This window comes from Orycteropus afer, unplaced genomic scaffold, assembly GCF_000298275.1.
Source record: "Orycteropus afer afer isolate SDZICR_OR568_19922 unplaced genomic scaffold, OryAfe1.0 scaffold00604, whole genome shotgun sequence".
Taxonomy (NCBI): domain Eukaryota; kingdom Metazoa; phylum Chordata; class Mammalia; order Tubulidentata; family Orycteropodidae; genus Orycteropus; species Orycteropus afer.
In genome coordinates, this window is record NW_006922191.1 from 38140 (window position 1) to 50398 (window position 12259).

Here is a 12259-nt window from a genome sequence, read left to right on the forward strand (position 1 = left end):
AATCTTTATCAGTAAGTACCTCAAGTCATCCTCACTTTCAGCAAGCAAAGTTGTGTCATCAGTGTATCGCAAGTTGTTAATGATTCTTCCTCCAATCCTGATGCCACATTCGTCTTCATATAGTACAGCTTCTCAGATTATTTGCTCACCATATATATTGAGTAAGTATGGGGAAAGGATACAACACTGACACACTCCTTTCTTGATTTTAAACCATGCAGTGTTCCTTTGTTCTGTTTGAACGACAGCCTCCTGGTCTATGTACAGGTTCCTCATGAGTGCGATGAAGTGTTCTGATATTCCCATTTTTCTCAATATCATCAACAATTTGTTATGATCCACACAATCAAATTCCTTTGCATAGTCAATAAAACACAAGTAAACATCTTTCTGGTATTCTTTGCTTTGAGCCAGGATCCATGTGATAGCAGCTTTAATATCCCTTATTCCACATCCTCTTCTGAATCCAGCTTGCACCTCTGGAAGCTCTCTGTCAATAAACTGCTGCATTTGTTTTTGAATTATCTTCAATAAGATCTTACTTGCATGCAATATTGATGATATTGTTTGATAATTTCTACATTCTGTGGGATCACCTTTCCTTGGGATGGGTACAAATATGGATCTCTTCCATTCAGTTGGTGAGGTAGCTGTCTTCCAAATCTCTTGGCATAACCAAGTGAGTACCTCCAGTGGGGCATCTGTTTGCTGAGACATCTCAATGGGTATTCTGTCAATTCGTGAAGCCTTGTTCTTCACCAATTTCTTCAGTGCAGCTTCGACTTCTTCCTTCAGTACCATTGGTTCTTGATCATATGGCATCTCCTGAAATGGAGGAAGATCTACCAGTTCTTTGTGGTAGTGATTCTGTATATTCCTTCCATCTTCTTTTGAGGTTTTCCAGCATTATTCAATATTTTGCCCATAAAATCTTTTAATATTGCAACTCGCAGCTTAAGTTTTTTTCCTCATTTCTTTCCATTTGAGAAATGTCAAGTGTGTTCTTCCCTTTTGGTTTCCTAACTCCAAGTCTGTGTACATTTCATTATAGTAATTGGCTTTGTCTTCACAAGGTGCTCTTTGAAATCTTCTCTTCAGCTCTTTTATCTTGTCATTTCTTCCATTTGCTTTAGCTACTCTCCACCCAAGGGCAAATTTCAGAGTCTCTTCTGTCATCCATTTTTGTCTTTTCTTCTTTTCTCATCTTTTTAGTGACTTCTTGCTTTCTTCATGGATGATGTTCTTGATGTCATTCCACAATTCTGGTTTTCAGTCATTGGTGTTCAATGCATCAAATCTTTTCTTTAGATGGTATCTAAATTCACGAGGCATATATTCAAGATCATATTTTATCTATCTTTAAATTCAAGTTGAACTTGTATGCGAGCAGTTGATGATCTGTTGCACAATCAGCTCCTGGCCTTGTTTTGGCTGAAGATATTGAGCTTTCCATCACCTCTTACCACAGATGTAGTCAATATGATTCCTGTGTATTCCATCTGGTGAAGTCCATGTGTATCACTGCCATTTGTGTTGTGGAAAAAAGGTATTTGCAATGAATAAGTCATTGGTCTTGCAAAATTCTGTCATGTGATTTCCAGCATCATTTTTGTCACCAGGGCCAAATTTTCCAATTATCAGTGATTCTTCTTTATTTCCAACTTTTGCATGCCAGTCACATCCTGATTGCATGTTCAGTCAATTTCAGACTGCAGATACTGATAAAAAATCTTCAGTTTCCTCATCTTTGGCTTTGGTAATTGGTGCATAGATTTGAACAATAGTTGTATTAACTGGTCTTCCTTGTAGGCATATGTATATTATCCTATCACTGACAGCACTGTACTTCAGGGCAAATCTTGAAGCATCCTTTACAATGATGAAAGCCTTGCCATTCCTCTTCAAATTGCCATTCTCAGCATAGTAGACCACATGGTGGTCTGATTCAAAGTGGCCAAAACCAGTCCATTTCTACTCACTAATGTCTAGGATATCAATCTTTATGTGCTCCATTTCATTTTTTGACAACTTCCACTTTTCCTAGATTCATGCTTAGTATGTTCCATGTTCTGATTATTAATGGATGCTTGCAGCTGTTTTTCCTCAATTTGAGTTGTGCATGTAAGCGAATGTAGTTCTCGAAAGCTTTACCTTATCCATATGATTAAAGGTGGTTCTACTTTGATGATGCAGCTGTTTCCGGGTGCTATTTTGAGATCTTTCCAACCGAGGTCGCTTATCCTCCTGCACTGTGTCAGACAAGGTTTCCAGGCTATTCATAAAGTTGCCCGACAATGTATCAGACAGTGTTTCTCTACTATTCATAAGGTTTTCCCGGCCAATTCTTTGAGAAGTAGATGGCCTCCTCCTTCTTCCTAGTCTGTCTCAGTCTGTAAGCTGTTAAAACCTGTGCACCATGTGCAACCCTACTGGGTTTGAGATACTGGTGGCACAACCTCAAGCCTTACAGCAATACACCACCACAGTAGGACAAACTGACAGAGAAGTTTGTCTCCCTTAGCTTTTCAAAACCTTTCTACCCTACCCATCCACCCTTTACATAGATTCTTGCCTCTTTCTCCCTGCTTGGGAGGGGCATGGCTTAGGTCCCCGGCCTTACTGGATCCCTGCTCTGTTTCCTAGCTCTGTCCTAGTCCCCCCTCCCTGGCTTTTTCTCTGCTTTCCTGCCACTTGGGAGGGCCATGGCCTTGGTCCCCAGTCTTACCTGGATCCCTACTTCTCAGATAGCCATATACAATATAGGGTTCATATAAAGTCACTTGAGTCATGGTAAAGGTGACAGAAACATGGATAAAAGATGGCCTTTGAAAAGTGGTAAGTGGTGCTGAGTTAACAGAATGCTCTATGAAGGAAAAAAAAAGAAAAGAAAATTAATCTTGACATTATGTCACATAAATAAAAGACAAAACAATAATGTTTCCAAAAGAAAATGTAGAAAGATATTTTGATGTCTTTAGACTACAAGAATATTTCTTAGACAAGATCCAAAAAGATCTCTCCATGAGGAAGTGATTATTTAATTACATAACTCTAAAATTCAAAGTTTTTTTTTTTTTTTTTAAATCCAAAACACTATTTGTAGAGTGAAAAGGCAAATCACATACTGGTCGACAGAATTTGCCATTGATATATTTACTAATAATTCCCCCATATCTTAAATTTACACTCAAATACACATGTGTATACACATATATCAATATGGGAAACACAGAACAGCCAAGAGAACATGGGCAAATATCTTAGTCATTTCACAAAAGAGGTTATCTAAAATGAGCTCAACCACATTAGTGAAAAACCTATTGCTATTGAATTGATTCCAACAGCGATGCTGTAGAACTGCCCCATAAATTCCAAGGTTGTGAATCTTTAAAGAAGAAGACTGCCTCATCTTTCTCTCAAAGAGTAGCAGGTGGGTTCAAACTGCCTATCTTTGGTTAGCAGTCAAACGCTTTAACCACTGCACTACCAGAGCTTCTGAAGCACTAGGAAAATACAAATGAACATGATAATGAATACAGTCACCCATCAGAATTAGTAAATCAATTACAAAGTAAATTGACTGACAATTTCAAGTACTAGTGAGGATATAGAAGAGCTGAAACTAAGATTTTTGTGTTAGTACAACCACTTTGGAAAATTGTTAAGAAACACATTCTAAAGCTTTATTTGGGCATAATTTATGACTTAATAATTGCACTTTTAAGCATTACTAAAAATATGAAAACATATACTAATCAAAACACATGTTCAAGGATGTTCAGGATAGCACTCTTCTAACTGATCCACAATAGTGTATCACATAAATGCTTATCAATGTAGAATAGACAAATATACATTTATCTATCTATTTATGGCATATACAAAGTAAAATTAATTGTGCTGCAAATAAATAAATTATTCTACATGTAGGATGATTGAAACTCAAAAAAATGCTTACATTGTACAGTTTCAAATGTGACTCCATCTCTAAAGCTTTCAATAATTAGTGAAACATGGGATAAGCCCCAGGAAAGAATTAAATTCATCAGTATATTTATATTCTACTTTAACAAAGTAGGTTATTAATGTTTTAAAGCAAAAGAACACAAATGGTTATGTTTTTGTGTTAAACAACAACAACAAAAAATCTTGCTGCCATGTCAATTCTGTTAGGATTCAATTTTCTCCTAATTTTCTGTATTAGCACATATCAATTTAGCACAGGAAAATATAAATTAAAAACAAGGACTTTTCCACATGATTTCTTTGAATAGGATGAGCATTTTGATTTATGCAACATGTGAAGGATTTAGTTATCTTTCAAGGAAACATAGAACATTATAAATTCCTGCCAAAGCTTTTGTTCCCTTCTTATTAGGCTATTTTCAAAACAGAAAATAAAAATGAGGGTTGGTTATAGTGTCCCAGTTTTGTGATTAATTTTTGGTGAGCCCTTGAAATGTGAAATAATTTGTCTATTGAGACAGAAATGAAGAACATATTTAAGGAACAAACTCAAACCAAACCCATTGCCAGTGAGTTGATTCTGACTTATAGAGTACCTATAGAACAGACTGTAACAGCTCCATAGAATTTCCAAGGTTGTAGGAGCTCTGGTAGTATAGTGCCTAAGACACTTGGCTGCTAACCAGAAGGCTGGAAGTTCAAACCCACCAGAAACTCCTTGGAAAGAAGGTTGAGCAATCTACTTTCATAGTGATGCCACCTCAGAAACCCAAGGAGGGGTCACTATAAGTCAGGACTGACTTGACGGCACATAACAACAACAAAAATCTTTACAGAAGCAGACTGCCACACTTTTTCCTACAGAGCAACTGGTAGGTACAAAGTGCTGACCTTTCTCTTAACTGACAAACTCTTAATCACTGTGTCACCAGAGATCCTTAGTTTAGGGACACCAGGGTAATATTTGATCCACAGCTCTTTTTCTAATGCAGCCCATCTGACCTATGTCTCTATAGTTGTCCTATTCTACAAAACATCTTCCCTAATGTGGTATTTGTTCTCACTTACTGTCATTAATAAAATAGTTTATCCAATGCATTAATCAGTAAGCACAAATGATACCCACTGGCAATGAGAAACTATTTGTAGTCTTACACAATGTGCTTATTATTAATGATGTTTTGGTGGTTATTGCAATTAGGTATGTGTGAAATTTTCAAAAGTGACTTAATGATGATTAATTCCTCAGGCAATAAACTCTCCTGTCCATTTTATAAATGAAGGGAGCCTAAGATTTATAGATGTTGAATTTCTTCACCAAATTCAAAAACAAAAGATGGCAAAAGAAAAGAACAGCCACTACAGGCAGTAACCATGATCCCAGATTCACTTTACCATGCATACAAACCAGCAATTTCAAAAAGAACTTGCCCAAAATCTTGTCCCAATCCATCATCAAATGTCATTGAAAGCAAGATATAGAAATCAATGCTGTTGAAAATATTCTACTAATGTAATCTTAATAGGAGTGGAGAATGAACTTGTGTCACAGGAAAAGTATGGAGTTATAGCCTGGAGTGATACATGCACATCAAAAAAAAAAAAAAAAAAGACTCATGCTTTATACTTAAAATTAATGAAAATATTGCATGATAGCCTAAGTTTGCTTTTAATACAAGTATAGTGTATAAAGTTACTCAAGACAGGTGACCTACTTCAAATGATCAAATAGTCATTGGCTAACTGCTATTATCTTATCAAAAGCTTGTTTATGTTGTTAGGTACTGTGAAGCTGCTTCTTTCTCATAGCAACCCTTTGTACAACAGAATAAAACACTGTCTGGTCCTGTGTCATCCTCACAATTGCTAATATGTTTGAGTTCATCATTGTAGCCACCGTGTCAATACATCTCATTGAGGATGTCTTTTGCTGACCTTCTATTTTTATCAAACATGATGTCCTTCTCCAGGGACTGGACCCTCTTGATAACACGTCCAAAGTACATAAGATGAGGTGTCACCATTCTTGCTTCTAAGTAACATACTGGCTGCACTTCTTCCAATAAAAATTTTTCCATTTTTCAGGTAATTCATGGTATAATCAATATTCTTTGTCAACACCACAATTCAAATGCATCAATAGTTCTTCAGTCTTCCTTATTCATTGTCTAGCTTTCACATGCATAGGAGGTTATTTAAAATGCCAAGGGCTGGGTCAGACACATCTTAGTTCTCAAAGTGACATCTCTATAATACTTTAAAGAGATCTATTGCAACAGATTTGCCCAATGCAATACCTCACTTGATTTCTTGACAGATGCATCCTTGGACATTGATTGTGTTCTTGAATTTCATTTCCCTTTTAAAAAATCTGGAGGGTCATGCTGCTTTTCAATAAGATAGCGATATTCTGAAGCTGTATCTTAATTCAGCTGGATATATCTTAATTTACCATATGTGTTTACAGACAAGTGGTGATATCACATTGGGTAAATGTGCTGCAAAAGATCTCTTTAAAGTGTTAAAAAGAAGATGTCACTTTGAAGATGAAGGTGTGCCTGACCCAAGCCATGGTATTTTCAATCAACTCAGATGCATGCACAAGCTGGAATAAGGAAGACAAAAGAATTGATGCATTTGAATTATAATATTGGCAAAGAATATTGAGTATATCATGGACTGCCAGCAGAACAAATACATCTGTCTTAGAAGTTCAGACAAAATGCTCCTCAGAAAGAACCAATCCCTGAAGAAGGATGCCATACTTCATAAAATAGAGGGTCAGTGAAAATGAAGACCCTCAATGAGATGGATTGATGCAATGGCTGCAACGATGGGCTCAGGATGGCATCGAATGTGAGGAAGGGGCAAGACTGGGCAGTGTTTTGTTCGGTTGTGCATGAAGTAAGTCTCTATGAGTCAGACCTGACTCAACAGCACTTAATATCAACAACATATGTGTGTAAGCAAGCACAACTATGGTATTGAAACAATTTCACCCCAAGTGCACACATATAGGCTAACTCATCCTAGAATAGAGTTGTACTAATAATGTGCATGGTATTTTTAAATACATAGTTGTTTTCATCAAATCTAGACATTTCTCTTATTGAAACAAACATTTTCAAAGCTCATTAACACATCACTGTATGTATAATTACAATTTCACTTGGCACAGCATTTTCCTATTGATTGCACAGTGGAGAATGGTTCCCTTTGGTGCCTTTTTCTCTCATTTGGAGGAAAGAATCTAAGTGCTGTGACCACTTAGGAGAAAAACTTGGCACAGTGAAGGCCCCAGATGGAGATGGTTCCAATGTGTTTCCAGAGGCAGCATCTGTGTCTGGCTGGATGGCTGGCTCTTTTCAAGACCTCTTGAACTTCTTTCATGTTGACACTGAGAACAGCTGTGGTTTTCCTTGTTCAATTAAGTTCATCTAACGTATATTCATAATGTGGTTCATTCTTGCATGTTATTTATAAAAACATACACATTGTTAAAAATATGAGCCTTAATGGGTGGTAAAATATGGCAATATTTTATATTATCATGGTAGGTTTGACAGTGTTAAAATGAGCCACCTCCCCACCCCTGAAAACAAACTCTGAAACCACTTGCTTCCCTGGACTGTACACAGACTGTCACTAGCTTTTATTTTTGTTTTGTTTTCCTTGCAGTTATAGGACATAACATATTAGAATTGGAAGGAATTTTAATTTTTTTAATCAGGAAATTTATAAGAGGTCTGCATCCATACTTGTTGATCTAAAGTAATGACTGAGCAATTTTGAAAGAGTTGGCTTTATTATTGCAATATACAATAGTTTCTACAGTTAGACTTCCAGGGTCAACGTACTTAGCAAGGAAAAAAAACTAATGGGGGAAAATATGTCATTGCTTTATTTGAAAATGAAATTATTGTACTCTTAAACATTACTATCAGAAACAATTAAAAGCATAAAATTTTATTTTAATAATGAGACCAATGTGAAGACACCTTATGGCATGGTGAGTATGTATGTCTCTTTAGAGAGCTACATATTTCTTTAACACTAATTTTGAATGTTTAGATAAATGCACATGACAGCTGACTGCAAATATGTTCATTCTGTACCATTACTCTAAACTGTATAGTTTGTTTTTATTTTTGGTTATATATATATACATAAACTGAAAGTGATGAACAGGCAAAATTAAAGTTCAATGAAGGATTTGAGGATGCCAGTGACTTTACTTCAATGTCTTGTCTTTCTCAAAACATTTATTCTTTAGCAATTACTTTGACAGCATAGTCTTGAATATAATCCTCTTCCTATTGCTGATTTCTATTGTTTAGGGTTTATAAATTGACAGCACAGTCTACACAACGACTTGTAGCTTAATTGAAGCCTGAGTATCCTGCAAGTGTAGACTTCTGGGTTTCTGCAGCTTCAGCAATCCCTTCCTTCTCAAGATCAACAACTAGACATTCATTCATATATTCTTACTAATTTCCAGACTCCTTTATAGCAAAACCTATTATTTGATGCAGTGGTTTTATATTCAATACTGTTTTAACTCACTTATTCTTCCACCTTTAATTATGCAGGATAAAATTATGACCTTTTTTTTAATTATTATTAACCTTAAACACAATGTACATAAGAACACCTGTATGTTGAAATCAATTTTAACTTGATATTGCAAAATATTATTGCAGAGAGATAGTTATTAATTTGTAGTGTCTACTGCCTTCACAAAATTTGCTCTTTTACTGCAAATAATTTCATTTTATAGAAATTATTCTTTACTATATAGTATGTACTTTCAAGTATTTTTGTTTGTTTTGTTTTGTTTTCTGTTTTTTTTTTTTTTTTTCCATCTTCTTGGAATGGTCCCTCCCAAGCACCCAAGCTGGTATATATATGCCTTGCTTGTGTTTTATGATCCAACTAACAAATCATCTCTTCACCAAACATCTCTTAATCCAGTCAGTTAGAATTTTCCCCTTCCTTCTATAAAACTCACTGCCGTTGAGTCGAATCCTACTCATAGCAACTCCTCCTTGGGTTTCCAAGGCAGTATCTCTATGGAAGTAGATTGCCCGATCTCCCTTCCGAAGAGTGGCTGGTGGATTTGAACTGCCAGCCTTCTCGTTAGCAGTCAAATGCCTTAGGCACTACGCCACCAGATCTCCCACTTATTTAATTAGTGGGTGTAAAATGTTTTATTGTAAATTAAAGATAAGTTTTCTGTGGAGAGTTGACAAATAAGTAAGAAATAAATTTTTCATTTATTCTTCAAATAACTGGAATTTCCCCTATATGCAAGACACTAATATAAACATTATGTCGTACAAAAAGGTCAATCACAAATGGTTACTGTTCTCAAGGAACTTAAATTATGGATGGGGAAATATACAGCAAATAAATTATTGTAGTACAAGGTACAAAAAAAAAAAAAGAAAAAGAATGATGAGAAGTACATGGCTAAACACCTAACTTCAGAATAAGTAAAGATTACTTCTAAGTAATGATTTATAAGCTACAACTAAGTAAATAAATAAATAAATACATGCTAGTATGCTATGTGCCTTGAAATGAAAGAAATCATTGCGTGTTTCAAGAAAGCCTGGGATTTGAATTGGGGTCTGACTAATGGGAGGAGGGAATTAATATTAATTTAACCTTTAGATATACTTCATCATACAAAACCTATTACCCACATGTAGCTTTTTTACTACTATTTTCTTTTTCTGGATGCAAAACAGGTTTGGAAGCATTCAATAATTTACCAAAGGACACAGAGTCAGTAAACGATGCAGTCAGACATTCATCTAATTTGGCTTTGAATCATCATTTTTTTTCTTCTCCGTTCTACCATATGAAATACTTATGACAGACAAAGATCCTTCCAGGGAAAAAATAGAGCCCCATGTTATGTAACTGCCATAAGTTTATCTGGATTTGTTCCCTTATGTATATAATTAGACAATTGTGATCTAGAGATATAAAAAGATGTTTTTCCAAAGACAGGCACAAAGTAGTGTCAGAACAAAATTCTTGTCTTCTGATCCCTAGTCTAGTGTCCTTTCTTCTCATTATCCATAGAATGGTTTACATAAAGATATAGATGATGGGATATTTAGGGAAATGGAATATATTAACAGCATTAACAGCTTTTTTTTCTAGGTGTTGAATATTAGAAATTAATATACTTGATTTTATAGATTAAAGAGATATATCAGTAACATAAGAGGAAGTTCAGGTACTGCATGTATGGACATGGTAAAAAAACAAGACCTGAGGAACACTTTATTAAGATGATATGAGCAGAAAATTTAGATAATTTTGGCAGAAAAGTCATAGAGGAAGCAAACATTTTGAAGCATCACAGGAGAAAAATTGACCAAACATGGAGATTTTATTTTCCTTTTTTTATTTTGTCTCTGATTACCATCCCCAACCATAAAAAGCACTCCTTCCCTCCAGTCCCTGTGACTACCCCCTCCTTGTGCCCTTCTTAACTATGCATTAACCATGCATTCCTTCTATGTGAATGATGCCCATCTGGCCTCTCATGGCTGATTGCTCTAAGGGGTGCATCTCCCTAGGGTAGGAGGGTGCAGCACTCTGGGGTAGGTGTTCTGCATGTAGGTCTTTCTACTGTTGGGCTGAGAGTCAACCCATGGGAGTGAGTCCATTTCTAGGCACAAAGGGTAACCAAGGGCCATAGTCTTAAGGGTTTCACCAATCTTTGACTAGTAATTCTGGTCATTTTTGTGCTTTTGAATTTTGTTCCACACTTTTCCTCCACTCTCTCTAAGATCCCTTTCCAAGTGGTTGGCATTGGTAGTCAGGCACCATCTAGTTCTTCTGGTAAGGTTGTGAAGGCTGAGGTCCTCCTGGTCCATCTTATCCTCGGCCTAATTATTTCCAATGCCTTTGATTTTCTTCACTGTTCTTTGCTTCAGATGAGAGGAGACTAATAGTTGCATCTTAGATGGCCACTCAAAAGCATTTAAGATCCCAGTGTTTACTCAGCAAAGTAGGTAGTAGAACAAAATTTTTATGTACTGTGTTGTGGCAATGGAGCATGATGTCCCCCAAGACTATGGTTTTGAGTCTGCAGGCCCAGTGATTCTCTCTCTCAAGGTGTCTGGTTGTCTCTAAGAGGTTATTCCAACTCTGTCTTCTGTTGCTTCTGTAATGTGTGTGGCTAATTTTGTAGCACAAGTGTATGTGTAAGATTGCCTTCAGCCAAATCTATCCTTGGTCTAGGGTATATTCCTGTTCATCTACCCTCACCTGATCTTCTCACAGGTCTATGCATTTATCCTTAGCCTGGTGTTTTTGGTGTCAGTGGTAATGCAGTATTGAGTATAATACTGCATTACCACAATAATTATGCACAATACTGCATTACCACAATATTATAATATTGCAGACAAGGAGATTTTGAAAAATTGCCAAAAGAGGTTTTCTTGAGGAACATCAAATTCAGAATTATTTAGTCAGAATTTAATCCTTACATTTTCTTTCCCCTTACAAATTTCATTTAATTGATATGCATATGAACATTACTATGTACATTTGAAATATAGTGCTTTATGTCATACTGAATAACTCTTCCATCAATAGAGCATGGAGACCTCATATACAATCCTTTCTCCTTCACACAAAAACAGCTTGCTCCTTCAAATTACTCTGGCTAAGCCCATGATCGAGACCACGAAAATTCATTACAAATGGTAATGTAATTTTTGATAGAACAAGACTCCCATAGAGTTCTTTAATGTTTTTTAATTCTGGACTTGATGATGATGATGATGATGATGATGATGATGATGATGATGATTTGGGTGAAGATTTACAGAGCAAATTCACTTTCCATATAGCAGTTCACATACACGTTGTCTCATGACTTTGATCACAGTTTACAACAATGCAACAGTTCCCCTTCCACTTCCTCCCCATAGTTACCTCTTCCCAGTGCCCATCCTTCCATGCACTCCTGCCCCCTGAGCTGTCTCCCTGTACATAAACAGCCCTTCTTCTTCCCATGATTGTTCTCTCTAAGGAGTATATCTACTTGAGGTAAATGTTCAACTCATATGCCTGTATTTTGTTTGGCTGGAAACCACAGGTGTAGGTTCAATTCCAGACCTGAAAGGCAGCTAGGGGCCATAGGCTCAATGGTTCCACCAGGATCTATCAGACCAGCAAACCTGGTCCCCCTCCCTTTTTTTTTTTTTTTCCTCCAAATGATTTTGAGTTTTGTTCCACATTGTTCTCCCTCTCTATCCAGGATATC